Below are 5252 nucleotides of genomic sequence, written 5' to 3'. Positions count from 1 at the left end.
CCCGGGTCCTGGTCCTGTAATATCCCCCAGGTGTTAATCACCACCATGGTGCTGTAAACCCAGGCTCCTGGTCCTGTAATATCCCCCAGGTGTTAATCACCACCATGGTGCTGTAGACCCAGGCTCCTGGTCCTGTAATATCCCCCAGGTGTTAATCACCACCATGGTGCCTAAACCCGGGTTCCTGGTCCTGTAATATCCCCCAGGTGTTAATCACCACCATGGTGCCTAAACCCAGGCTCCTGGTCCTGTAATATCCCCCAGGTGTTAATCACCACCATGGTGCCTAAACCCGGGCTCCTGGTCCTGTAATATCCCCCAGGTGTTAATTACCACCATGGTGCCTAAACCCAGGCTCCTGGTCCTGTGATATCCCCCAGGTGTTAATCACCACCATGGTGCCTAAACCCAGGCTCCTGGTCCTGTAATATCCCCCAGGTGTTAATCACCACCATGGTGCTGTAGACCCGGGCTCCTGGTCCTGTAATATCCCCCAGGTGTTAATCACCACCATGGTGCCTAAACCCGGGCTCCTGGTCCTGTAATATCCCCCAGGTGTTAATCACCACCATGGTGCTGTAGACCCAGGCTCCTGGTCCTGTAATATCCCCCAGGTGTTAATCACCACCATGGTGCCTAAACCCAGGCTCCTGGTCCTGTAATATCCCCCAGGTGTTAATCACCACCATGGTGCCTAAACCCAGGCTCCTGGTCCTGTAATATCCCCCAGGTGTTAATCACCACCATGGTGCTTAAGACCCAGGCTCCTGGTCCTGTAATATCCCCCAGGTGTTAATCACCACCATGGTGCCTAAACCCAGGCTCCTGGTCCTGTAATATCCCCCAGGTGTTAATCACCACCATGGTGCCTAAACCCGGGCTCCTGGTCCTGTAATATCCCCCAGGTGTTAATCACCACCATGGTGCCTAAACCCAGGCTCCTGGTCCTGTAATATCCCCCAGGTGTTAATCACCACCATGGTGCCTAAACCCAGGCTCCTGGTCCTGTAATATCCCCCAGGTGTTAATCACCACCATGTTGCCTAAACCCGGGCTCCTGGTCCTGTAATATCCCCCAGGTGTTAATCACCACCATGGTGCCTAAACCCAGGCTCCTGGTCCTGTAATATCCCCCAGGTGTTAATCACCAACATGGTGCCTAAACCCAGGCTCCTGGTCCTGTAATATCCCCCAGGTGTTAATCACCACCATGGTGCTGTAGACCCGGCCTCCTGGTCCTGTAATATCCCCCAGGTGTTAATCACCACCATGGTGCTGTAGACCCGGGATCCTGGTCCTGTAATATCCCCCAGGTGTTAATCACCACCATGGAGCTGTAGACCCGGGCTCCTGGTCCTGTAATATCCCCCAGGTGTTAATCACCACCATGCTGCTGTAGACCCGGGCTCCTGGTCCTGTAATATCCCCCAGGTGTTAATCACCACGATGGAGCTGTAGACCCGGGCTCCTGGTCCTGTAATATCCCCCAGGTGTTAATCACCACCATGGAGCTGTAGACCCGGGCTCCTGGTCCTGTAATATCCCCCAGGTGTTAATCACCACCATGGAGCTGCAGACCCGGGCTCCTGGTCCTGTAATATCCCCCAGGTGTTAATCACCACCATGCTGCTGTAGACCCGGGCTCCTGGTCCTGTAATATCCCCCAGGTGTTAATCACCACCATGGAGCTGTAGACCTGGGCTCCTGGTCCTGTAATATCCCCCAGGTGTTAATCAACACCATGGTGCTTAAACCCAGGCTCCTGGTCCTGTAATATCCCCCAGGTGTTAATCACCACCATGGAGCTGTAGACCCGGGCTCCTGGTCCTGTAATATCCCCCAGGTGTTAATCACCACCATGTTGCTGTAGACCCGGGCTCCTGGTCCTGTAATATCCCCCAGGTGTTAATCACCACCATGTTGCTGTAGACCCGGGCTCATGGTCCTGTTATATCCCCCAGGTGTTAATCACCACCATGGTGCTGTAGACCCGGGCTCCTGGTCCTGTAATATCCCCCAGGTGTTAATCACCACCATGTTGCTGTAGACCCGGGCTCCTGGTCCTGTAATATCCCCCAGGTGTTAATCAACACCATGCTGCTGTAGACCCGGGCTCCTGGTCCTGTAATATCCCCCAGGTGTTAATCACCACCATGGAGCTGTAGACCCGGGCTCCTGGTCCTGTAATATCCCCCAGGTGTTAATCAACACCATGGTGCCTAAACCCAGGCTCCTGGTCCTGTAATATCCCCCAGGTGTTAATCACCACCATGGTGCCTAAACCCAGGCTCCTGGTCCTGTAATATCCCCCAGGTGTTAATCACCACCATGGTGCCTAAACCCGGGCTCCTGGTCCTGTAATATCCCCCAGGTGTTAATCACCACCATGGTGCCTAAACCCAGGCTCCTGGTCCTGTAATATCCCCCAGGTGTTAATCACCACCATGGTGCCTAAACCCAGGCTCCTGGTCCTGTAATATCCCCCAGGTGTTAATCACCACCATGTTGCCTAAACCCGGGCTCCTGGTCCTGTAATATCCCCCAGGTGTTAATCACCACCATGGTGCCTAAACCCAGGCTCCTGGTCCTGTAATATCCCCCAGGTGTTAATCACCAACATGGTGCCTAAACCCAGGCTCCTGGTCCTGTAATATCCCCCAGGTGTTAATCACCACCATGGTGCTGTAGACCCGGCCTCCTGGTCCTGTAATATCCCCCAGGTGTTAATCACCACCATGGTGCTGTAGACCCGGGATCCTGGTCCTGTAATATCCCCCAGGTGTTAATCACCACCATGGAGCTGTAGACCCGGGCTCCTGGTCCTGTAATATCCCCCAGGTGTTAATCACCACCATGCTGCTGTAGACCCGGGCTCCTGGTCCTGTAATATCCCCCAGGTGTTAATCACCACGATGGAGCTGTAGACCCGGGCTCCTGGTCCTGTAATATCCCCCAGGTGTTAATCACCACCATGGAGCTGTAGACCCGGGCTCCTGGTCCTGTAATATCCCCCAGGTGTTAATCACCACCATGGAGCTGCAGACCCGGGCTCCTGGTCCTGTAATATCCCCCAGGTGTTAATCACCACCATGCTGCTGTAGACCCGGGCTCCTGGTCCTGTAATATCCCCCAGGTGTTAATCACCACCATGGAGCTGTAGACCCGGGCTCCTGGTCCTGTAATATCCCCCAGGTGTTAATCAACACCATGGTGCTTAAACCCAGGCTCCTGGTCCTGTAATATCCCCCAGGTGTTAATCACCACCATGGAGCTGTAGACCCGGGCTCCTGGTCCTGTAATATCCCCCAGGTGTTAATCACCACCATGTTGCTGTAGACCCGGGCTCATGGTCCTGTTATATCCCCCAGGTGTTAATCACCACCATGGTGCTGTAGACCCGGGCTCCTGGTCCTGTAATATCCCCCAGGTGTTAATCACCACCATGTTGCTGTAGACCCGGGCTCCTGGTCCTGTAATATCCCCCAGGTGTTAATCAACACCATGCTGCTGTAGACCCGGGCTCCTGGTCCTGTAATATCCCCCAGGTGTTAATCACCACCATGGAGCTGTAGACCCGGGCTCCTGGTCCTGTAATATCCCCCAGGTGTTAATCAACACCATGGTGCCTAAACCCAGGCTCCTGGTCCTGTAATATCCCCCAGGTGTTAATCACCACCATGGAGCTGTAGACCCGGGCTCCTGGTCCTGTAATATCCCCCAGGTGTTAATCACCACCATGGTGCTGTAGACCCGGGCTCCTGGTCCTGTAATATCACCCAGGTGTTAATCACAACCATGGTGCTGTAGACCCGGGCTCCTGGTCCTGTAATATCCCCCAGGTGTTAATCACCACCATGTTGCTGTAGACCCGGGCTCCTGGTCCTGTAATATCCCCCAGGTGTTAATCACCACCATGTTGCTGTAGACCCGGGCTCATGGTCCTGTTATATCCCCCAGGTGTTAATCACCACCATGGTGCTGTAGACCCGGGCTCCTGGTCCTGTAATATCCCCCAGGTGTTAATCACCACCATGTTGCTGTAGACCCGGGCTCCTGGTCCTGTAATATCCCCCAGGTGTTAATCAACACCATGCTGCTGTAGACCCGGGCTCCTGGTCCTGTAATATCCCCCAGGTGTTAATCACCACCATGGAGCTGTAGACCCGGGCTCCTGGTCCTGTAATATCCCCCAGGTGTTAATCAACACAATGGTGCCTAAACCCAGGCTCCTGGTCCTGTAATATCCCCCAGGTGTTAATCACCACCATGGAGCTGTAGACCCGGGCTCCTGGTCCTGTAATATCCCCCAGGTGTTAATCACCACCATGGTGCTGTAGACCCGGGCTCCTGGTCCTGTAATATCCCCCAGGTGTTAATCACCACCATGGTGCTGTAGACCCGGGCTCCTGGTCCTGTAATATCACCCAGGTGTTAATCACCACCAGGGTGCTGTAGACCCGGGCTCCTGGTCCTGTAATATCCCCCAGGTGTTAATCACCACCATGTTGCTGTAGACCCGGGCTCCTGGTCCTGTAATATCCCCCAGGTGTTAATCACCACCATGTTGCTGTAGACCCGGGCTCATGGTCCTGTTATATCCCCCAGGTGTTAATCACCACCATGGTGCTGTAGACCCGGGCTCCTGGTCCTGTAATATCCCCCAGGTGTTAATCACCACCATGTTGCTGTAGACCCGGGCTCCTGGTCCTGTAATATCCCCCAGGTGTTAATCAACACCATGCTGCTGTAGACCCGGGCTCCTGGTCCTGTAATATCCCCCAGGTGTTAATGACCACCATGGAGCTGTAGACCCGGGCTCCTGGTCCTATAATATCCCCAGGTGTTAATCACCACCATGGTGCTGTAGACCCGGGCTCCTGGTCCTGTAATATCCCCCAGGTGTTAATCACCACCATGTTGCTGTAGACCCGGGCTCCTGGTCCTGTAATATCCCCCAGGTGTTAATCAACACCATGCTGCTGCAGACCCGGGCTCCTGGTCCTGTAATATCCCCCAGGTGTTAATCACCACCATGGTGCTGTAGACCCAGGCTCCTGGTCCTGTAATATCCCCCAGGTGTTAATCACCACCATGGTGCCTAAACCCGGGCTCCTGGTCCTGTAATATCCCCCAGGTGTTAATCACCACCATGGTGCTGTAGACCCAGGCTCCTGGTCCTGTAATATCCCCCAGGTGTTAATCACCACCATGGTGCCTAAACCCGGGTTCCTGGTCCTGTAATATCCCCCAGG

This window comes from Coregonus lavaretus, assembly GCF_964263955.1.
Source record: "Coregonus lavaretus genome assembly, contig: HAP1_SCAFFOLD_244, whole genome shotgun sequence".
NCBI lineage: Eukaryota > Metazoa > Chordata > Actinopteri > Salmoniformes > Salmonidae > Coregonus > Coregonus lavaretus.
The sequence above is the reverse complement of the archived record's forward strand: the minus strand, read 5'-3'. Positions refer to the sequence as shown.